The 24,727-nt window shown below is 39.7% G+C and overlaps 1 pseudogene; it reads right to left on the minus strand.

The window, feature by feature from the left end:
* Nucleotides 1-14,581: 14,581 nt before the first annotated feature.
* Nucleotides 14,582-15,685, minus strand: LOC101113188 (outer mitochondrial transmembrane helix translocase-like; annotated as a pseudogene).
* Between the last annotated feature and the right edge of the window lie 9,042 nt (nucleotides 15,686-24,727).

The raw sequence follows: 24,727 nt of genomic DNA on the forward strand, positions 1-24,727 counted from the left end.
TAACAGAAGCAGAAGATATTAGGAGAAGTGGCAAGAATACACAGAAGAACTATAAGAAGAAAGATCTTCATGACCCAGATAATCATGATGGCATGATCACTCCCCTAGAGCCAGACATCCTGGAATGTGAAGTCAAGTGGGCCTTAGAGAGCATCACTACAAACAAAGCTAGTGGAGGTGATAGAAATCCAGTTGAGCTATTTCAAACCCTGGAAAATGATGCTGTGAAAGTGCTGCACTCAATATGTCAGCAAATTTGGAAAACTCAGCAGTGGCCACAGGACTGAAAAGGTTAGTTTTCATTCCAATCCCAAAGAAAGGCAATGCCAAAGAATGTTCAAACTACTGCACAATTGCACTCATCTCACACACTAGTAAAGTAATGCTCAAAATTCTCCAAGCCAGGCTTCAACAGTACATGAACCATGAACTTCCAGATATTCAAGCTGGACTTAGAAAAGGCAGAGGAACCAGAGATCAAATTGCCAACATCCATTGGCTCACTGAAAAAGCAAGAGAGTTCCATTTCAACATCTACTTCTGATTTATTAACTGTGCGAAAGCCTTTGACAGTGTGGATCACCACAAACTGTGGGAAGTTCTTAAAGTGATGTGAATACCAGACCATTGACATGCCTCTTGAGACATCTGTATGCAGGTCAGGAAGCAACAGTTAGAACTGGACATGGAAAAACAGACTGGTCCCAAATAGGAAAAGGAGTACATCATGGCTGTATATTGTCACCCTGCTTATTTAACTTATATGTAGAGTACATCATGAGAAATGCTGGGTTGGATGAGGCACACGTGAAATCAAGATTGCCAGGAGAAATCAATAACCTCAGATATGCAGATGACACCACCCTTATGGCAGAAAGTGAAGAAGAACTAAAGAGCCTCTTGATGAAAGTGAAAGAGGAGAGTGAAAAAGTTGGCTTAAAGCTCAACATTCAGAAAATGAAGATCATGGCATCTGGTCCCATCACTTCATGGCAAATAGATGGGCCAACCATGGAAACAGTGACAGACTATTTTGGGGGGCTCCAAAATCAATGCAGATGGTGACTGCAGCCATGAAATTAAAAGACACTTACTCCTTGGAAGAAAAGCTATGACCAACCAAGACAGCATATTAAAAAGGAGGGACATTATTTTGCCAACAAAGGTCTGTCTAGTCAAAGCTTTGGTTTTTCTAGTAGTCATGTATGGATGTGAGGGTTGGACTGTAAAGAATACTGACCACCAAAGAACTGCTGCTTTTGAACTGTGGTGTTGGTGAAGACTCTTGAGAGTTCCTTGGACTGCAAGGAGATCCAATCAGTACATCCTAATGGAGATCAGTCCTGGGTGTTCATTGGAAGGACTGTTGAAGTTGAAACTCCAATACTTTGGCCACCTGATGTGAAGAGCTGACTAATTTGAAAAAACTCTGACGCTGGGAAAGATTGAAGGCAGGAAGAGAAGGGGACGACAGAGGATGAGATGGTTGGATGCCATCATAGACTCAATGGGCATGAGTTTGAGTAAACTTCAGGAATTGGTGATGGACAGGGAGGCCTGGCGTGCTGCAGTCCATGGGGTTGCAAAGAGTCAGATATGACCGAGTGACTGAACTGGACTGAATACTCATCATCTATTCTAAGTTTCTATCAAATTAAATCCTTTAAAAATTAGGTACTTTAATAAAGAAATGAGAAGAGGGAAGGAGAGAAGAGCAGGTGGGAGGGGAAATTGGGAGGGAGGGTCCTCACTAAACTATTTCAGATGGTTGTGTTTCAGTTCAGTATGCTAGGTACCCTGGAGGAGAATTTCATAACACCCAGCAGCTTCTTCATTCCTTCATGTGGATGCGACTTATACCATTTTATATGCACCCAAATACGTGTCTGAATTCCTGGATTATATTAAACTACTCTCACGATTAAGTGGCATAGAAAGAAACGGCAGATTTTGTATGACACTAACAATGCAAGCACAAGAAAGAAGCAAGATGAGCTGAAACTTCCCACTTCCAGCATGAGTTATGATGTCATCAGTAACATTTGAAGTTAAAAAAGGGAAATAAACACAATTTAATCATGTCTGATAAGAAGTATGCCAGTATCAAAAAACTGTAAAAAAAAATACTGCTTAGAATACAAATATATGTCCACTATACTTGAACATGAACATGAATCTAAGAACATGCCATAGTTTGGGACATTAAACAATAACTGGCATATTTCTACTATATATAATTTTAGTAAGTGCATATATTGAGGCTGTAAACTTAAATTTTGAATATGGAGTAAGACATCAAAATAATATGGCTACTGCTTTGGGCAAATGGGCTGATAAATAATAGATCATATTCAGGAGGGAGGGGGGTTCAGGATAGGGAACACGTGTATACCAGTGGCGGATTCATGTTGATGTGTGGCAAAACCAATACAATATTGTAAAGTAATTAACCTCCAATTAAAATAAATAAATTTATATTTTAAAAAAGAAATCTTAGTTAATACCCATTCTAATAAATCTAGTAAATCTAGATTTCTGTACCATTTAATAATTAAGTAGTATGCAACTTATATACTAAATAAAAGCCTAATCAACTATAATCATTAGTTTTTTAATTGATCCATTGTCCTTGTTTATAAACTCTGAAATATTCTTATTAAAATTAGAAACTTCTGTTTCTATTATGAAGTTAGATAAATCAGTTATGGAAATGTTAGAATAATATTGATCGATATAAGAGTATAAATGTAAGTCATATAATCAATTTCCTAAATTTAATTACTGTTTTTGGTAAAAGTGAATTTAAATATATAATACATCTATGCATTACTGGAACCTAAATATCAATATCCATACTTCATAGTAGAAAAATTGCTTACATAGTTTAAGAAAAAAATTATACTTAGAGCCATTTGAGTTAATTTATATGATTTTTTGGCTTAGAAAGATACTCATACAGACTTAAATTTTTGAAATATATTCTGGGTTTAATATCAAGAAGCTTTAATCTTTTGTTAACACAAAATATTTGACAGATCTGTGAAAACTGTTGTGATAAAGAGAAATTTTACTAGTCTTAGAGTGAGAAAATTTAAGTAGATAAATTTATACACTATAATCAAGTAGGTACATTTATTACTATAATCAGTCACTACAGAATCATCGTTATTTTATTTGCAGAGGAAATAAAATGTGAAATATTCTTCCTCTGAGGGCAAAAATATGCAATCATATTTTCACAAGAATGAGGAAAATAAAGCAAACATCTGCCTCTAAATATTATATATCTGTCCAAAGAATTCACAAATTTTTTGTGAATAAATCTAAAATTCTATACTTATCAAAATGAATTAATCTCAGTATCAAATGTACTCCCCAAAATATAACTCTTTCTTTCATAGTCTAAAACTCTGAAGGCATTAAGTAAAAGTATTTCTGGAGTTATTCAAAAAGATGAGAGACTACTAAAAGAAGTGATATTGAGTGCTCTAGCTCTGAATAAATGTGTTAACAATCCTTTTTCCCTTAAAAAATGGAATTCTTTAAAAGCACAGTGTATCATTTAAATGCATATGTAGTATGAATTTTTTACAAAGAAACTTGCCTTGTTCACAAAATGATTTTAAACAAATGGCTCTAACTTGTTTTAGAATAAATGCTTTTAAAGATCATTTTTGTTAAATTTTTAATGTACTAGTTAAGGAAACACTAGAAACTGTAATAATAACTAAACCCAAAAGAACCTAATGGCTCAAATCTTAGTTTGTTTCTTACTGTAACAGTCTACTTCTAATCAAGAGAGAAAAAACACACAGCGATGTGAAGGTGGAAAGCTTAACATAAAGAATTATTAACTGTAACAGATAATTTGAGTAACACGTGATTGTCTAGTAGGAAGTAAAAAGAACACTAAAGAATATAGAAGTAGAATATAGGAGGAGCAGCCAGTGATTTTAGCACTGAGGTATAGCACCCAAAGAAGAGGCTCCTTCTCCTAGGACTGAGATCTTGACCTCACTGGAGATGGCATGGTCACACCTCACTGAATGGCAGAGAAGTCACTATGGTACAGTGTTATCAAAACTGTGCAGAAATCTGCTCTTGAGGGTGCCAGAAAAAGCTATTTTCAAGATGTCTCCCCAGAGGCAATCTACTCTAAAACCACAGGGGGCGCTGCTGGCGGTTACTGGTGCTGCTGACCATTGTGCATCAGTAGGAAGCTGCAAATGCACAGAAGACTGCTGAGTGAGCACACACTGGAACCGGAAAACACAGCCCTTTCCTCATTCAGTATCTCTCCATCATCTGCTTGCAAAGCCTTAATGGTAGACAACAATGGAAAAATAGATAAGGCGCCCAAATCCATTTTCATAGAGTAATATATACGTGAATTTAGAGGTGAGAGGTACTCAACCAATAACCAGTACACTTGCTCAAGTCAAGTTCACACGGCTGTCATGATATGTGTGCAGTGTTCCTCTAACGGGTGATTGGAAGGTCCTGGCTTTTTCTTCTTTGTGATTTTTCCATCTTTCACATTCAGTTTTCAGTGTCACAGTACTTGGTTATATCAAATTAGTCAAAGAGGAAAGAGCATGTAGAATTTCATAGTAAAGATTTCTAAGGGCACAGTCTAGACGTGGCACATACCTTTCAGCTTATATATCATTGATGAGAACTCAGTCATAGTCTGAGGTCATGCTCAACTCCAAGACAAGCTAGAACATGTAGTTGAGGTGGCATGCAGGACAAACAAGAGATGGTTTTGGTGACCAGCTAGTCAGTCACTATTACAGATTATTTCTCTTATTATTTTATTATTCTTGGCAGCAATGCATCTTATCCATGGTCACCATTACCGCTAGCCTGGGTGATGGTAACGTGTGTGTATATATGTTTAGATGCCAACTAAGATCCTTCTTCCCACTGAGTTCCAGATAAGATTTACCCAAACCTCCAATTTTTTGCTCCAGAGAGACCAGCAAATTCCCAGAGTTATTGTATTCTCATAGTCTTCTCGATGCTTAATTTCTGCCTTCACACATACTATTGCCATTCCTCACTGCTTTGATTCAGACATGAAATCTAGACCTTTTACTGATTTCCACCAAAAATTCCTTAGCACAACACTTGTGGATATTGAAAAATTGCCTAAAGATTTGAGAATGACAGAGGAGGTATAAATTATAGCAGCAGGAATAATTTCAAAGTACATACTAGGCAGCCTACCACCCTTTAGTAGCTACTTCTATGAAATTTTGGTGGCTCTTCACCTCGTCTGGTTTCTTTCCTCATATGTTTCACTGCTCCCTTTCTCACCAGAGTCTCTATACGTCTCAAGAGAAAAACAGATCCCCCTTGCTTTGTCATGCCTAACATATTAACCATTTTTATTTAGTTGTTTAAGATCCTGCTAAAACACCAGTATTCGTGAGGGTCTTTCTTTCTATGCCCCCAAAATCTGTATGCACTCTAAGAGAAATCCATGTTCTGGTGGTTAAAGCTAGTTTTCACATTATTTCATACAAAGTCAAAATGATTTGACACAGACCACAGAGTATACTAAATGAATTCTATCAGATCAGTATTTCCAAAGTGTGCTCTATGATATACCGGTCCTATGAAATAATTTGTAAATGATAATAATAAATAAGAGCTATGATCAAGCAATTCTGAGAATTCCTATATGCTATATCTCCCCTCTTGGAAATTCATAATGCATATAAACATATTGAAAGCTACAAAAAGTCCTATGCTAAGAAGTTTACCTGGCTATGATAGTTCAGTTCAGTTCAGTTCAGTTCAGTCACCCAGTCGAATCCGACTCTTTGTGACACCACAAATCGCAGCACGCCAGGCCTCCCTGTCTATCACCAACTCCCAGAGTTCACACAGACTCACGTCCATCGAGTTGGTGATGCCGTCCAGCCATCTCATCCTCTGTCGTTCCCTTCTCCTCCTGCCCCCAATCCCTCCCAGCATCAGAGTCTTTTCCAATGAGTCAACTCTTTGCATGAGGTGGCCAAAGTATGGGAGTCTCAGCTTTAGCATCATTCCTTCCAAAGAAATCCCAGGGACGATCTACTTTAGAATGGACTGGTTGGATTTCCTTGCAGTCCAAGGGACCCTCAGGAGTCTTCTCCAACACCACAGTTCAAAACAATCAATTCTTCGGGGCTCACCTTTCTTCCAATCCAACTCTCACATCCATACATGACCACTGGAAAACCATAGCCTTCACTAGACGGGCCTTGGTTGGCAAAGTAATGTCTCTGCTTTTGAATATGCTATCTAGGTTGGTCATAACTTTTCTTCCAAGGAGTAAGCGTCTCTTAATTTCATGGCTGCAGTCACCATCTTCAGTGATTTTGGAGCCCAAAAAAATAAAGTCTGACACTGTTTCCACTGTTTCCCCATCTATTTCCCATGAAGTGATGGGACCAGATGCCATGATCTTTGTTTTCTGAATGTTGAGCTTTAAGCTAACTTTTTCACTTTCCTCTTTCACTTTCATCAAGAGGCTTTTGAGTTCCTCTTCACTTTCTGCCATAAGGGTGGTGTCATCTGCATATCTGAGGTTATTGATATTTCTCCCAGCAATCTTCACTCCAGCTTGTGTTTCTTCCAGCCCAGTGTTTCTCATGATATACTCTGCATATAAGTTAAATAAGCAGGGTGATAATATTCATCCTTGACATACTCCTTTTCCTATTTGGAACCAGTTTGTTGTTCCATGTCCAGTTCTAGCTGTTGCTTCCTGACCTGCATATAGGTTTCTCAAGAGGCAAGTCAGGTGGTCTGGTATTCCCATCTCTTTCAGAATTTTCCACATTTTATTGTGATCCACACAGTCAAAGGCTTTGGCATAGTCAAGAAAGCAGAAATAGATGTTTTTCTGGAACTCTCTTGTTTTTTCCATGATCCAGCGGATGTTGGCAATTTGATCTCTGGTTCCTCTGCCTTTTCTGAACCAGCTTGAACATCTGGAAGTTCACAGTTCACATATTGGTGAAGCCTGGCTTGGAGAATTTTAAGCACTACTTTACTAGCGTGTGAGATGAGTGCAATTGTGTGGTAGTTTGAGCATTCTTTGGCATTGCCTTTCTTTGGGATTAGAATGAAAACTGACATTTTCCAGTCCTGTGGCCACTGATGAGTTTTCCAAATTTGCTGGCATATTGAGTGCAGCACTTTCACAGCATCATTTTTCAGGATTTGAAATAGCTTAACTGGAATTCCATCACTTCCACTAGCTTTGTTCGTAGTGATGCTTTCTAAGGCCCACTTGACTTCACATTCCAGGATGTCTGGCTCTAGATGAGTGATCATACCATTGTGATTATCTGGGTTGTGAAGATCTCTTTTGTACAGTTCTTTTGTGGATTCTTGCCACCTCTTCTTAATATCTTCTGCTTCTGTTAGGTCCATACCATTTCCGTCCTTTATCGAGCCCATCTTTGCATGAAATGTTCCCTTGGTATCTCTAATTTTCTTGAAGAGATCTCTAGTCTTCCCCATTCTGTTCTTTGCCTCTATTTTTTGCATTGATCATTGAGGAAGACTTTCTTATCTCTTCTTGCTATTCTTTGAAACTCTGCATTCAGATGGTTATATCTTTCCTTTTCTCCTTTGCTTTTTGCTTCTCTTCTTTTCACAGCTATTTGTAAGGCCTCCCCAGACAGCCATTTTGCTTTTTTGCATTTCTTTTCCATGGGGATGGTCTTGATCCCTGTCTCCTGTACAATATCATGAACCTCATTCCATAGTTCTTCAGGTACTCTATCTATCAGATCTAGTCCCTTAAATCTATTTCTCACTTCCACTGTATAATCATAAGGGATTTGATTTAGGTCATACCTGAATGGTCTAGTGGTTTTCCCTACTTTCTTCAATTTAAGTACGAATTTGGCAATAAGGAGTTCATGATCTGAGCGACAGTCAGCTCCAGGTCTTGTTTTTGCTGACTGTATAGAGCTTCTCCATCTTTGGCTGCAAAGAATATAATCAATCTGATATCCATGTTGACCATCTGGCGATGTCCATGGGTACAGTATTCTCCTGTGTTGTTGGAAGAGGGTGTTTGCTATGACAATTGCGTTCTCTTGGCAGAACTCTATTAGTCTTTGCCCTGCTTCATTCTGTATTCCAAGGCCAAATTTGCCTGTTACTCCAGGTGTTTCTTGACTTCCTACTTTTGCATTCCAGTCTCCTATAATGGAAAGGACATCTTTTTTGGGTGTTAGTTCTAAAAGGTCTTGTAGGTCTTCATAGAACCATCCAACTTCAGCTTCTTCAGCATTACTGTTGGGGCATAGACTTGGATTACTGTGATATTGAATGGTTTGTCTTGGAAATAATCAGAGATCATTCTGTTGCTTTTGAGATTGCATCCAAGTACTGCATTTTGGACTCTTTTGTTGACCATGATGGCTACTCCATTTCTTCTGAGTGATGCCTGCCCACAGTAGTAGATATAATGGTCATCTGAGTTAAATTCACCCATTCCAGTCCATTTTAGTTCGCTGATTCCTATAATGTTGACATTCACTCTTGTCATCTCCTGTTTGACCACTTCCAATTTGCCTTGATTCAGGGACCTGCCATTCCAGGTTCCTATGCAATATTGCTCTTTACAGCATCGGACCTTGCTTTTATCACTACTCATATCCACAACTGGGTATTGTTTCTGCTTTGGCTCCATCCCTTCATTCTTTCTGGAGTTATTTCTCCACTGATATCCAGTAGCATATTGGGCCCCTACTGACCTGGGGAGTTCCTGTTTCAGTATCCTATAATTGAACAGTATAAACAGTATGATAGTTAAGTTACTTGATGATATAACTTTTTTTTTTTTCCACAAAATGCCTTCTAATGTACAGAATGCAGAAAGTCCCTTCTAGCTGCAATGTTCTGAAACACTGAGATCCTTAGGCACTTACGTAACTAACAAGGAAATAATCATAAAAAAGTCAGTCCAACAGCATGGGCAGAATGGGAGCTGTCATGCACTCTTTGTTAAGAGTCTTCTCAGGTGACCGCTAACCCCAGCCAGAGCTTTGAGCCATCTGATATTCTAAGGTGAGGCAAAGCCTCTCAAAGACTAAGTAGAATTGAACAGGGAAGAGAGAAGTCAAACTTCCCAGCTGGTGCTGAAATCTCCCTTTCTATTTTCATTATCAAGGCTCTTCAGGCAGGATTTGGTTATGGGCTTGATATATGTCCTCTCCTTTCCTCTCTGGATTCATCCACTCTGAAATTCCTGTGTTCTCTTGAAAGGAATTGATTCTGCTCCCTGCACCCCTCTCCAAGCCCCATGACCTTTTACTAATGTTCATCTTGACTCTTGATCCTTTTGGTCAAAAGTACACTTGGTTGTAACCAAATTTTATAGCAAGTCAGCAGTCTAGACAGTAGAGGACCTTTACTGCCCCTTCTATCCTTGACACTATGAAATATTTTGACTTTTTTTCTAGCAGAACATATTGACTAGTGACATTTTTTAAAAATAAGAAATACTGCTGGGCAGCACAATTCACCTGAATATTGTCACCAAAGCATGGGCTCATGTTTTTATCAGTCTGAAAGTATCTTGAAAAACACAAAGTATGATATAAATATGAGTAAATCATTATTATTTTCTGTACTTACTGTGAGGAAGTCTCTTTGCTGTTTTGGTACTTCAGACACTGGAAGTCAAATGAGTCAAAGTCTCATTCCTCCTCAAATAAATTAACTGTTAAAAAAATAATAAAATGATTAACCTGTTTGGTGAATTTCAATCTGATGTCCTAATGAATACAGGATAGAAAATGAGTTCCTCTTTATTGTGAGGATTGTGAACCACTTTGAAAACAGGATAAAAGAGGACAGAGGGAAAATGGTTTTACATTGTATCAGTTAAGGTAGAATTGGGCTATTAAAAATACAAGAAAGCCAGACCAATATGGAGCCAAGCAGGGGATGATTTTTTCCCAGAGTAAAGCAATCCGCAATAACAATTCAACAACACAAGCAGACCTGAGGTCCTTCTCCGTTTCTGTGCAGCCACCTCTAGGAAGGTGGATGCTCCATCTCCAAAACTGAATCTGTACTTCAAGCAAGGAAAGGAAGAAAGAAAAAGGGCAAAAACTTTTGCCAGCCCAGTCACTCTGAGTCTAGTTGAGTCTTACAGGATATTCCCAGCTGCTTCAATCCAGTAACTTCTGCTTACAGCCCACTCGTCAGAATTTGGGTCACATGTGCGCTTCTGGCCGTAGGAGATGCTGAGAAATGTAGAATTTTAGCTGGGTACATTGCTGCTCTCAAACAAAATTCAGTGATGTCTGCCAAATTCCCACATACACAACGTGGAACTCTTTAAAGGAAAGATCCTCTCACCGGCAAAGCCCAGCGGGCTCTCAGGGGGAAAATGAGGGAATCTAGTAATAATGTCTAACCTTCTCTTTCATGCTCCCTCTAGTTTCACTGCTTTCAGAAGCCTGGCACCTAACATGTCAGATTAGTTTCCAGGACAGAATCTATTCCCAGGACAGAGTCGGACACCACTGAGCAACTGAACAACAAGAACTGAGTCTCTGAGTCCGACACCTCAGCTTGGCAGTCCGAGGGCAGAAGCGCTGCTTACGACACGCAATTCAAAATGGCTGCTGCAGCGGGTCGTGTGCAGCAGCATGCTGCGCCTGTTCTGCGATGTGGAGCGTGAGCAGTACAGCCGTGCCCTGCGCAGGAGAACCCCGCCTCTCCGCCCTCTCGGGAAGCCCAGGGCGTTCTAGGAGAGCCTGTGCTCCAGAGCCCCAGCTCACACTTGTTTATCTTTGCTCAAAGAGGGAAGCTTTCCTCTGCTTCTGAACTGAACTCGGTCTCGATCGCTAGGCTCCAGCGACACTGAGGAGAGGGCCTTTGTTGGAGCCGGATTTGAAAGGCTCCGTAACAATTCCAGGTTAACCATCGTTGACTGAAAGACAACCCACAGGTAAGGCAGCAAGCGACTTCCTGTTTATTAAAATAGTGGTGGTCTGAAGATTGGAAATAAACGTTTTAACGTGAAGGTGGTCTGATGATAATTGCATTGCTGGAGAGGGAGATATCACATCCTGGAACCCACAAGAGTCTTGGTTTAGCACACAAAAGAATTCCAGATGAGCCAGAGTAAAGGAAAGTGAGTTTAGTTAGACACCTTCCACAGGCAGAACGTGGATGGTCTCAGAAAATGACAGCAACCCCAAAGCATGGAGTTGTAGGTACTTAAGAGTTAAGAAATTTCATAGGCTAAGGAGTGGGGGAATATTCTTGCTATTTCGGGGTAGGGTGAGGAATTTCCCAGAGTTGAGCCACTGCCCACTTTTTTGCCTTTTTTTTTTTTGGTCACACCATGCTGCTTATGGGATCTTAGTTCCCAACCAAGGGTTGATCTGGGCCCACGACAGTGAAACCGCCAAATTCTAACCACTGGATTGCCAGGGAAGTCCCTTTTTGGCCTTATGCCCCCTCAAAACTGTCATGGTGTAGGGGGAGTGATTTTTACTGTTACCATGCAGGTGCCTGCATGAATGCTAAATTGCTCCAGTCATGTCTGGCTCTTTGCAACCACATGGACTGTAGCCCACCAGGCTCCTCTGTCCATGGGATTCTTCAGGCAAGAATACTGAAGTGGGTTGTCATTTCCTCCTCCAGGGAATCTTCCTGAGTCAGGGATCGAACCTGCATCTCCTGAATTGGCAGGCAGGTTCTTTACCACTAGCACCACCTGGGAAGCCCTATAGTGATGGTATAATGGGCCAAAGGTCGAAGACTGGAATGTTTTCAAATCTACCTTGGTTTCACCTAATTCTAGCCAACCTTTATTGCGTCCCAAGAGCTAAGCCCCCTCTTCATAATCAAGCGTTTCTGTCCTGCTCCTTCCCCTTCTGTCTCAATTAAGTGCATGCAAGTGTGCTAAGTCACTTCAGTCATGTCCAGCTCTTTTCAACCTTATGGACTGCAGCCTGCCAGCTCCTCTGCCCAAAGGATTCTCCATGCAAGAATATTGCAGTGGGTTGCTGTGCCTTTCTCCAGGAGGTCTTCCAAACTCAGAGATCAAACGTGCATCTCCTGCATTGGCAGACAGGTTCTTTACCACTAGCACCACCTGGGAAGCCCTTCAGTTATGTATAATAGCCTAAAGCAATGCCTGTTGAAGTCTAGCCCATATTATCTGTTGTATACATCATCTGTGATGCTGCTTCTGGAATGCACAGATTATTTGGCTCAACCAGATGCCTGAATCAGAATCTCTAGGGAAAGTGCTCAAGAGTTTTCATCTCCATTAGTGGTTCTTACACATACTAAAGTTAGAGAACTCATAGCCCAAACTCAATTGCTTATAGAGATCAGAAAGTAACACAAACAAGTTAATACACTGAAATACATATAATGCAATAGGAAATGGGAGACAGTGGAACATATGACCTAGCCATAGGAGGTAGAAACCACTCAGTGCCTGTCTATAACTGTCAGGTAGCCATGTTGACCCTGCATTCCCAGTTCTTTTCATTTTTTTAAGGAAGGATAAACATCAGGTTTTTACATAAAATCTCCTGATTTTTTAATGGCCAGGAACTAGTTTTTTTTTTTTTTTACTTTTTTCAATTAAGAGGGACCTCTTTATTGCATATTTATAAAATAATTGTATAATACTTATTCAAATGGAGATGAAATATTTTATTTTTGGTATCTTGTGTTTTGCATCAATTTTTCAATCATCTTCACAATTTTTCAAAACTTGAACCTCTGCCCCACCCACCATTCAAAGAACAAATGATGAACAAACTATCCAGTGGGTTCTTGTGAGAGACTTATTATCAAAGAAGTTAATTAATAACTCATAAATAAACAACAGAGTTTTCAAAGAAATACAATAAAAACAAAAAGTCAGAAGGCACCTCAAGATTGTATCGTGCCATTTTCCTCATGCTTCTGTTTTAAGTGCCTATAATAGAATTCTGGTTAGTGACATTTTGGACAAAACCTGTCATCTTTTGTGCACATAGCATCAAACAACTACAGATACAGTAGGGGGATTTTGATGTGTGTATCCGTACGAAGTAGGGCATAATTTATAATATGCTAAGAAAGCAAAAAGTCAGGATCACAAAATGGGTATTTTTAGCACATTTAGTAACAGCCAGTTTTAAACTATCATTTCGTTTTTGATGACCAAATTATATTAGACATAATTAAGGAACATATATTTTTAAAATATTGAAAACCCACGGTTACAACAGAACTATTACATTAAACGAAGAAAGGAAAAGTAACGTACATGGGCTGAATGGCACTGAGGTTTTTCAAAGTTATTCTTTTGCAAGGCTTTCAGCCCACCTTTACATATACCAGTAAAAAAATGTCTCTACTCAGCATGCTTGCAGCAAGAGGTGAAACAGGTGTTGATGGCCTGACAACCATTCAGTGCTGATCACTGAACAAACATTTTTATTTAATTATCCTGACAACCGTAATTGAGCCACATCTAAATTTCTGATGTCACTGACTTCAACTATTCAGCTCCAGAGAAACACTCAACTTAAAAAAACAAACAAACAAACAAACAAAAAAACCCTGAAATAAGAGACAACTAGAAATGGCTGAATCATTGTACGTTTTAGACACAACCATTAATCTTAGTTTTGCTATATGCTATTTGGTACTTTTTGATTCAGTAGTTGGGATTAAAAAATAGTTTCTGTATTCAAACCTATCTACAGAATGTTAATATAAAATGTGTGAATATATACATTTAATACACACACACACACACATACATACTCTCACATATCTAGAAACCAGCACTTAACCACATCTCCAATTCTCACTGACTCAATAAATTATTTGTTACCTTAAGACCAGCTTAGATGCTATAAGGCTGCAACATATGGCTAAAGAGGTCAAACACAAGCACCCACAGTCAGGCTGATTAAACTGTTCCTCCTCATGATTTTTCACAAGTAGTAACACCTTGGAAGGAATGATGCTAAAGCTGAAGCTCCAGTTCTTTGGCCACCTCATGCGAAGAGTTGACTCACTGGAAAAGACTCTGATGCTGGGAGGGATTGGGGGCAGGAGGAGAAGGGGACGACAGAGGATGAGATGGCTGGATGGCATCACGGACTCTATGGACATGAGTCTGAGTGAATTCCGGGAGTTGGTGATGGACAGGGAGGTCTGGCGTGCTGCGATTCATGGGGTCGCAAAGAGTCGGACATGACTGAGCGACTGAACTGAACTGAATACCATTTATATAACAACTATGTCTCAGTAACTTAGAATTCAGAGTATAAAACCAGTGTCATGAACATAAAACTCTCTCACTGTTGAAAGACCCAGAGAGATGATATGGGAAGGGTGGTGGGAGGGGGGTTCAGGGTTGGGAACTCATGTATACCTGTGGCTGATTCATGTCAATGTATGGCAAAACCAATACAGTATTGTAAAGTAAAAAAAAAAAAAAAAAAAAAAAAGAACATTCCTCCTTCAGTTATTTCCACTAATGATAAGAGGGCACACCAAACTAGATCATGTTGAACTGTACAAATGATCTTTACTCTTAATCTAAACAAATGTGTGTTAAAAATTCTGAAATGCTGCAACCTTTGACTTCATCTTTTCAATTGCCCGATGCAGGTCCTGTTGTTGCACAGGTCGAACTTCGTCTTCATCATGGCTTTCTTCCGATGTAGAATTAACATATTCTCTGACACAGAGGAGGGCAGCATCTCGACACATTTCTTTTAGGTCACTGCCTGTAAACCCATCAGTTTCCTGGGCAACTTCTAGCAGGTCCACATGCCTATCCACATTTTCATTTTTCAAGATGAGTTTCAGGATTGCTTCTCTTTGTTTCAGAGCAGGCTGGTTGATATGGAATCTTGTGGGCATTCTCCTCATTATAGCTGAATCCAGATCCTGAGAATGATTAGTAGCTCCCATCACTATGACCTGGCAGCTATGATCAGTATCCAGTCCATCCCAGAGACTCATAAACTGAGCTTTCATCATAGCTGTAGCTTCATGGTCAGAACTGGAACGGTTTCCTAGAAAGGAGTCTATTTCATCTATAAAGATGGTGGAAGGCTGTAGTTTTATGGCAAGGGAGAAAACAGCAGCAGCCAGTTTCTGAGATTCTCTATACCACTTATCCGTCAGTGTTGAAGGATGAAGGTTAATAAATCGACAGCCTGCTTCTTTGGCTGTGGCCTTGGCAATCAACGTTTTACCACAGCCTGGAGGCCCATAGAGAAGCACATCTTTTTGAGGCTGTAGAAGCCTGGAATTTTCAAACAAATGCTTCTTTTTGATAGGTGAGATGACTGTATCTTTCAGATCTGTAATGACATCATCCAAACCTGTGCTATCACTCCAAGTAGCATGCTTGTTAAGAGGGTCTACTAGATGAGCAGCAATACTCATTTCATATTCTGAAAGCTTCACATTTTTCACACCAATTTGTTTCATTAATTTTTTGCCTGTTTCTGGGCTTCTACTTTTTGCTTTCTGGTTGGATGAATTGCATCTACCATCCATTTACTGCACCAAATACTGTCAAACGGAAAATTAAACCAACAACTTCATTCTGACTCAAGAGACGAGAAAAGGTTTTAGCATCAACCATCTTGATTGTTAACCAGCCTTACACAGGAAGGAAACACCCAGGAACTAGTTTTAAAATATTTAAAGGAACCACCATACAATCCAGCAATTCCACCTCTGGAAATATATTTGAAGGAAATGAAATCATTATTTGAAGAGATATTGGCACCTCCAGGTTCATTGGAGCATGATTCACAATAGTTCAGACATGGAAACAACTTATATCCTATAGTGTATGACTGGATAAAGAAAATGTGTGTGTGTGTGTGTGTGTGCATGCATGTGTGTGTGTATAATAGTCCCCCCTTATCTCCAGGGATTATGTTTCAAGATCCTCAGTGGATGCCTAAAACTGCCCATAGCACTGAACCCTATGTATATTATGTTTTTTTTCTATATATACATACATGTGATAACGTTTAAGTTAAAAATTAGGTAGCACACAAGATTAACAATAATAAAATAGAACAATATACTATAATAAAAGTTATGTAAATGTGATCTTTCTTTCCCTCTCTCTCAAATATCATTTAATTTCTTATATATCGTAACTAAACAATTATCACTCACTGTGGCTGTAACTTCTGCAGTTTGAGATATCACAGCAAAACTAGCATAAATTTCTTTTTCACAGTTTCACCAATAGAAGATTCATTCTTACAATAGATCTTAGCAACCTCAGCATGTAATTTTTTTTCTTTCCCTATTAAATTGAGAACTTTCAGCTTTTCACTCAAAGGAAGCACTTTATGGCTTCTCTGGCCTATCTGAGTTGCCAGCGTCACTACTCTTGCATGATAGGGCTATTATTAAGTAAAATAAGAGCTACTTGAACACAGTTACTCTGATACCAAGACAGCGGATCTGGTAATTGAGATAACTAGGAAATCCTGCAATTTGCTACAACATGGATGAAACTTAAGAGCATTATGCTAACTGAATTAAGTCTTGCAGAGAAAGACAAATGCTGTATGATCTCAAGTGTATATGGAATTTATACAAAATTAACTCTTGGAAACAGTGAGTAGATTCGGGGTTGCCACATGCTTAGGTTGGGGAAAATGGGAAGATGCTGTTCAAAGGGAACAAATTTCCAGTTATAAGATGAATAAGTTATGGGGGTCAAATATAAAGTAGGTGACTATGGTTAACAATATTATAGTACACTTCAAAGTTGCTAAGATTAAATCTTAAAGGTTCTCACCACAAAAAAATATGTGAGGTGATGAATGTGTTAATAACCTTTTTGTGGTTATCATTTCACAATATATACAAATCTCAAATCATTATATTTTATACCTTTTTCATACTCATTAGTTCTCAATTATATCTCAAGAAAGCTGAAAAAAAAATATTTAAAGGAAAGCCTTTTAACAAACAGTTCAGAAACAACTAGAATTTTCCATTTGTATCCAAAAATATAAATCTAGATACAGACTTTATGCCTTCACAAAAACTGATTGTTCAAAATGAAGTAATTAAAAATGGACCATGAAACATAGAACTATAAAGTCCCTATAAGATAACATGGGCTTCCCTGATGGCTCAGATCTACCTGCAATGCAGGAGACCAGGTTCAATCCCTGGGTCAGGAAGATCCTCTGGAGAAGAAAATGGCAACCAACTCCAGTATTCTTGCCTGGAGAATTCCATGGACAGAGGAGCCCGGTGTGCTACAATCAATGGAGTGGCAAAGAGTTGGACATGACTGAGTGACGAATACTTTCACTTTCAAGATAACAAAGGAGAGAACCCACTGACCTTGGGTATGGCTTTTTAGATGCAACAGAAAGATACTACACAAAAAAATAAATAATTGAGGGCTTCTTTGTTGGCTCAGTGGTAAAGAATCCACCTGCCCGTGCAGGAGACATGGGTTCAGTCCCTGATCCAGGAAGGTCCTACATGCTGCAGAGCAACTTAACCCCATGCATTGCAACTATTGAGCCTGTGCTCTAGAGCCTGGGGGCCGCAACTGCTGAGCTCACATGCTGCAGCGATTGAAGCCAGGCACCCTAGAGCCCATTCTCCATAACAGGGGAGGTTTCTGCACTGAGAAGCTCACTCAGCAGAACTAAAGAGTAGCCCCAGCTTGCCACAGTTAAACAGTGCAGCAGTGAAGACGCAGCACAGCCAAAAACATTGGGAGAATGACATTCTAACATGTATACTATCATGTGAATTGAATCGCCAGTCTATGTCTGACGCAGGATGCAGCATGCTTGGGGCTGGTGCATGGGGATGACCCAGAAAGATGTTATGGGGAGGGAGGTGGGAGGGAGGTTCATGTTTGGGAATGCATGTAAGATTTAAAGATTTTAAAATTTAAAAAATAAAAACTAAAAAAAAAAAAAAAAAAAAGAATAATTGGTAAATTTGGCTTCATTAAAATCAAAAACTTGTTTTATGAAAGAAAATACCAAGATAATCAGTCACTAAGCCACAAATTGAAAGTATTTTCAAAAGAAATATCCGATAAGAGTATTTTCCAAAATGAAAATTAACAACCCAATTAAAAAATGAGCAAAAGACCTGAACAGATACTTCACTGAAGAACATATAGATCCAAAATAAGCATAGAAGATGTTCAACATTCAGTTCAGTTCAGTTCAGTCGCTCAGTCGTGTCCGATTCTTTGCGACCCCATGAATTGCAGCACACCAGGCCTCCCTGTCCATCACCAAATCCCGGAGTTCACTCAGACTCGTATCCATCGAGTCTGTGATGCCATCCAGCCATCTCATCCTCTGTTGTCCCCTTCTCCTCCTGCCCCCAATCCCTCCCAGCATCAGAGTCTTTTCCAGTGAGTCAGCTCTTCCCACGAGGTGGTCAAAGTACTGGAGTTTCAGCTTCAGCATCATTCCTTCCAAAGAAATCCCAGGGCTGATCTCCTTTAGAATGAACTGGTTGGATCTCCTTGCAGTCCAAGGGACTCTCAAGAGTCTTCTCCAACACCACAGTTCAAAAGCATCAATTCTTCGGTGCTCAGCTTTCCTCACAGTCCAACTCTCACATCCATACATGACTACTGGAAAAACCATAGCCTTGACTAGACGGATCTTTGTTGGCAAAGTAATGTCTCTGCTTTTGAATATGCTATCTAGGTTGCTCATAACTTTTCTTCCAAGGAGTAAGCATCTTTTAATTTCATGGCTGCAGTCACCATCTGCAGTGATTTTGGAGCCCCATAAAATAAAGTCTGACACTGTTTCCCCATCTATTTCCCATGAAGTGATGGGACCAGATGCCATGATCTTTGTTTTCTGAATGTTGAGCTTTAAGCCATCTTTTTCACTCTCCTCTTTCACTTTCATCAAGAGGCTTTTTAGTTCCTCTTCACTTTCTGCCATAACGGTGGTGTCATCTGCTTATCTGAGGTTATTGATGTTTCTCCCGGCAATCTTAAGTCCAGCTTGTGCTTCTTCCAGCCCAGCGTTTCTCATGATATACTCTGCATAGAAGTTAAATAAGCAGGGTGACAATATACAGCCTCAATGTACTCCCTTTCCTCTTTGGAACCAGTCTGTTGTTCCATGTCCAGTTCTAACTGTTGCTTCCTGACCTGCAGAGAGGTTTCTCAAGAGGCAGGTCAGGTGGTCTGGTATTCCCATGTCGAATTTTCCACAGTTTATTGTGATCCACACAGTCAAAGGCTTTGGCATAGTCAATAAAGCAGAAATAGATGTTTTTTTGGAACTCTCTTGTTTTTTCCATGATCCAGCGGATGTTGGCAATTTGATCTCTGGTTCCTCTGCCTTTTCTAAAACCAGCTTGAACATCTGGAAGTTGACGGTTCACGTATTGGTGAAGCCTGGCTTGGAGAATTTTGAGCATTACTTTACTAGCATGTGAGATGAGTGCAATTGTGCAGTAGTTAGGGAATTGGAAGTTAAAACAATGACATACCACTGCACATTTACTCTGTGTGTGTGTTCAGTCACTAAGTCATGTCTAACTCCTTGCAACCCCATGTACTGCAGCACGCCAGGCTTCCCTGTCCTCACTGTCTCCTGGAGATATTATTAGAATGGCCAAAATGCAAAAAACTGGCAATACCAAATGCTGATGAGGATGTAGAGCAACAAAATTGTCATTCATTGCTGGTGTGAATACAAAATGGTACAGCCATTTTGAAAGACAGCTTGCAGTGTCTTATGACACAGTCCAATAGTTCTGCCCTTGATATTATCCAAATGATTTGAAAATATATATCCACACAAAAACCTACACAAAATGTTTATGGTAATTTATAGAAGCTTCCTTAATAATTGCCAAAACTTGGAAGCAACCAAGATGTTGTTCAGTAGGTAAATAGATAGTGTGGTACATCCAGGCAATGAATATTATTCAATACAAAAAAAAGAAATGAGCTCTCAAGTCATGAAAAGACTTGGAGAAAACTTAAATGCATATTACTAAGTGAAAGAAGTAGTTTGAAAAGGCTATATACTGTATGATTCCAACCATATGACATTCTGGAAGAGGCAAAACTGGAGACAGTAAAAAGGATTAACATTTGCCCTGGATTATAGAGGTTGAGTGGCAGGGCAGGGTAGGGCTGACAAGAGGAAGAACTCAGAGGATTTTTAGTGTGGGGAACTGTTCTGTATGAAACTATAAAGATGGATATATGTCATAACACAATTTCAAAATGTATAGAATGCACAATGCTGAGACTGAGCCGTAATGTAAACTATAGACTTTAGATAATGATATATCAGTGTAGATTCATAAGTTGCAACAAATGTACCACTGTGATGCAAGATATTGATAGTTGGAAAGGTTTGGGGAGGCAAAACAGAGGGTATATGAGATCTCTCTTTAGTTTCCACTCAGTTTTGTGGTGACTAAAACTGCTCTAAAAGATAAAGTTTATTAATTTAATTAAAAAAATTTTTTAAGAAATGGCACTGGTAAATCAAAGTATGTCTTTGGGCTGCCAGATCACAACATCTATGATACAATATGAACTTGCAGTCTTGGAGTAAAAAGCGCATTAGAGATTATCTGACTGAAGCCAATAATCATAAATGAGAACATTTAGGCTCAAAAAGTAAATGATTTGACCATGAGGGAAGAACTAGTGTTGACGGAACCTGTTCAAGTACCAGACCACCAAACCCTTATACCAATTGACTTTCTTGATAAACTTTACATGTGGTAGTCCATAAATCTTAGCTTTAAGAGAGATTATCTTTCTCTGTAATAATATTAACAATATTGATAGTATTTTATATTTATATTAAAATCTTAAGAAGCACATCTTACTTCCATCAGTACAAAAACACCCTCCAACAAAGATCAATAGAGATAAATGCTTTAACTTAAAAATACATTTCTCTGGGGAATTCCCTGGTGGTCCAGTGGTTAGAACTCAGTGTTCTCAATGCCAGGAACCCTGGTTCGATCTCTGGCTGGGGAATTAAAAAAAAATGGTGTCTCTCCTTAAAAATACATTGGCCATGGACAGAACAGAAGCAGACAGTAAGAGAACTGTCTCCTGAATGTAGAGCTCAGGTTTGTTAAGAAGCAGGGGTACCCAGAGTCTTCTGGAGTTATGGTGCTGAATTATGGTGCTACATACAGGCGGGCCCTCTGCAAGGAGTAGATGACTTCTCTGGCCAAGGATGCAACCTCCAACAAACTGCAACCCTCGTCCAGGACTCATTGCCTTCAGTTGTGGTAAGAGCAGGGAGCACATGGGTCAAGTAATTTTCAGGCTAAATCTGTAACTTTCTTTAACAGGATGACATATTTTAATAGGATGACATATTTAATGAGAATCTCAAACCACCAGTTTCTGAGCCACACATCCAGGGAGGAGTCTCAGAGGTGTTAAATATTTGCCAAGCATCCAGTACCAGAGTCAGTTTCAAATCCAGGCAGTCTGACTCCTGAGCTTGCACTCTTAACCTATATCTCACCGTTATAGAGTTATTATGGACTATCACACAGCCTCACAGTGAAACAATGACCTAATCTACAGAGCCTAACAACTTGATTAACTGTTGTTTTTCACAGAAGCAACTACTTTATTTTGCTATCTACGTTGTAGTTTTGATAACACCCTGCCACAGGCAACCATTGTTTTGATTTCTATCACCATAGATTTGTTTTACCTATACCTTAACTTCGGAGAAGGCAATGGCACCCCACTCCAGTACTCTTGCCTGGAAAATCCCATGGATGGAGGAGCCTGGTAGGCTGCAGTCCATGGGGTCGCCAAGAGTCAGACACGACTGAGCGAATTCACTTTCACTTTTCATTTTCATGCACTGGAGAAGGAAATGGCAACCCACTCCGGTGTTCTTGCCTGGAGAATCCCAGGGACAGAGGAGCCTGGTAGGAGGCCGTCTATGGGGTCGCCACAGAGTTGGACACGACTGAAGTGACTTAGCAGCAGCAGCAGCATACCTTAACTTTGTTGTTCATTGTTCCTTGTTCAGTCGCTCAGTCATGTCTGACTACTTGCGACCCCATGCACTGCAACAGGCCAGGCCTGTCCTTCACCATCTCCTGTAGCTTTCTCAAACTCATGTCCATTGAATCAGTGGTGCCATCCAACCATCTCATCCTGTTTTCCCCTTCTCCTCCTGCCATCAATCTTTCCCAGCATCAGGGTCTTTTCTAACGAGTCAGCTCTTCCCATCAAGGGGCCAAAATATTGGAACTTCAGCTTCAGCATCAGTCCTTCCAATGAATGTTAAGGGTTGATTTCCTTTAGGATTGACTGGTCTTATCTCTTTGTTGTCCAAGGGACACTAAAGAGTCTTCTCCAACACCACAGTTCAGAAGCATCATTTCTTTGGCCCTCAGCCTTCTTTATGGTCCCACTGTCACATCCATACATGACTACTGGAAAAAGCATAGCTTTGCCTATACAGCCCTTTGTCAGCAAAGTCTCTGCTTTTTAATACACTATCTAGATTTGTCATAACTTTTCTTCCAAAGAGCAAGCGTCTTTTAATTTCATGGCTGTAGTCACCATCTGTAGTGATTTTGGAGCCAAAGAAAATAAAATCTGTCCCTATTTCCATTGTTTCCCCATCTGTTTGCCATGAAGTGCTGGGACTGGATGCCATGAACTTCACTTTTAGAATGTTGAGTTTTAAGCCAGGCTTTTCACTCTCTTCTTTCGCTTTCATCAAGAGGCTTTTTAGTTCTTCTTCACTTTCTGCCATAAGGGTGGTGTCATCTGCGTATCTGAGATTATTTATAATTCTCCTGGCATTCTTGATTGCAGCTTGTGATTCATCTAGCCCATATTTCTTGTGATGTACTCTGCATATAAGTTAAATAAGCAGGGTGACAAATACAGCCTTGACACACTCCTTTCCCAATTTTGAACCAGTCTGTTGTTCCATGTTCAGTTCTAACTGTTTCTTTCTGATCTGCTTACAGGTTTTGCAGAAGTCAGGTAAGGTGGTCTGATATTTCCATCTCTTTAAGAATTTTTCACAGTTTGTTGTGATCTACACAATCAAAGCCTTTAGCATAATCAATGAAGCAGAAGTAGATGTTTTTCTGGAATTTTCTTGCTTTTTCTATGATCCAGTAGATGTTGGCAATTTGATTCTAAAACCAGCTTGAACATCTGGAAGTTCATGGTTCACGTACTGTTGAAGCCTAGCCTGGAGGATTTTGAGCATGACCTTGCTAGCATGTGAAATGAGTGCAATTGTACACTGGTTTGAACATTCTTTGGTATTGGAATGAAAACTGACCTTTTCCAGTCCTCTGGCCACAATTGAGCTTTCCAAATTTGCTAGCATACTGAGTGCAGCACTTTAACAGCACCATTTTTTGGCTTTGAAATAATTCAACTGGAATTCCATCACTTCCACTAGCTTTGCTCATGGTGATACTTCCTAAGGCCCACTTGACTTCACATTCCAGGATGTCTGGCTCTAGGTGAGTGATCACACCATCATGGTTATTCAGGTCATTAAGTTTTTTTATATACAGTTCTTCTGTGAGTTCTTACCACCTCTTCTAATATCTTCTGCTTCTGTTAGGTCCATACCATTTCTGTCCTTTACTATGCCTAATTTTGCATGAAATGTTCCCTTGGTATCTCAGTTTTTTTGAAGAGATCTCTAGTTTTTTCCATTCTATTGTTTTTCTCTATTTCTTTGCATTGTTCACTTAGGAAGGCTTTCTTACCTCTCCTTGCTATTCTTTGGAACTCTCCATTCAGATGGATATACATTTTTCCTTTTCTCCCTTACCTTTTGGTTCTCTTCGCAGCTATTTGTAAGACCTCTTTGGACAACTATTTTGCCTTTTTGCATTTCTTTTTCCCGGGACAGTTTTGATCACTGCCTCCTGTACAATATCACGAACCTTCATCCATAGTTCTTTAGGTACTCTGTCTATCAGATCTAATCCTTTGAATCTATTTGCCACTTCCACCATATAATCATAAGGGATTTAATTTAGGTCATAATGGAATGACTTATTGATTTTCCCTACTTTCTTCAATTTAAGTCTGAGTTTTACAATAAGAATTTCATGATCTGAGCCACAGTCAGTCCCAGGACTGTATAGAACTTCTTCATCTTTGGCTGCAAAGAATATAATCAATCTGATTTCAGCATTGACAGTCTGGTGATGTCCATATGTAGAGTTGTCTCTTGTGTTGTTGGAAGAGGATGTTTGCTATGACCAGCATGTTCTCTTGGCAAAACTCTGTTAGCCTTTGCCCTGCTTCATGTTGTATTCCAAGGCCAAACTTGCTTATTATTCAGGTATTTCTTGACTTTCTACTTTTGCATTCCAGACCCCTATGATAAAAAGGGCATCTTTTTTGCGTGTTAGTTCTAGAGGATCTTGTAGGCCTTCATGAAAGTGAAAGTGAAGTTGCTCAGTCGTGTCCGACTCTTTGCGACCGCATGGACTCTAGCCTACTAGGCTCCTCTGTCCATGGAATTCTCCAGGCAAGAGTACTGGAGTGGGTTGCCATTCCTTCTCCAGGGGATCTTCCCGACCCAGGGATCAAACCCAGGTCTCTCGCACTGCAGGCAGATGCTTTACCATCTGAGCCACCAGGGAAGCAATCATTCAATCTCAGCTTCTTCAGCATTACTGGTTGGGGCATATTCTT

The sequence above is a fragment of the Ovis aries genome, chromosome 1 (assembly GCF_016772045.2).
Source record: "Ovis aries strain OAR_USU_Benz2616 breed Rambouillet chromosome 1, ARS-UI_Ramb_v3.0, whole genome shotgun sequence".
NCBI classification, from domain to species: Eukaryota; Metazoa; Chordata; class Mammalia; order Artiodactyla; family Bovidae; genus Ovis; species Ovis aries.